This window comes from Myotis davidii, unplaced genomic scaffold (assembly GCF_000327345.1).
Source record: "Myotis davidii unplaced genomic scaffold, ASM32734v1 scaffold1688, whole genome shotgun sequence".
Taxonomy (NCBI): domain Eukaryota; kingdom Metazoa; phylum Chordata; class Mammalia; order Chiroptera; family Vespertilionidae; genus Myotis; species Myotis davidii.
Window position 1 is genome coordinate 247,674 of NW_006299238.1, and position 262 is coordinate 247,935.

A 262-nucleotide genomic window follows, 5' to 3' on the forward strand; every position below is an offset into this window, starting at 1 on the left:
TACATCCCACTCTGAGGATTGAGCCCATACGTCAGGCGTGTGCCTTGACTGGGAATTGAACCATGACCTCCTGGTTCATAGGTCAATGTTCAACCACTGAGCCATGCCGGTCAGGCTTAATTTCAACCATTCTTAATTTTTACTAATTTCCCCTACATTTTTATTTTTTACCTCCTAACCTGATTAATCTATACTAATAAAAGCCTAGGTGGTCCTTGTGCATGCGTCGTAGCCACAAGATGGAGGCAGCTGCTCTGAGCGG

At 45.0% G+C, this 262-nt stretch overlaps 1 protein-coding gene across 1 annotated transcript in view; it reads left to right on the forward strand.

The window, feature by feature from the left end:
* The window catches only part of IFIT2 (interferon induced protein with tetratricopeptide repeats 2), a 21,974-nt gene that overhangs the window by 2,908 nt on the left and 18,804 nt on the right, over positions 1-262 (forward strand). The gene's annotated exons all lie outside the window — the stretch shown is intronic.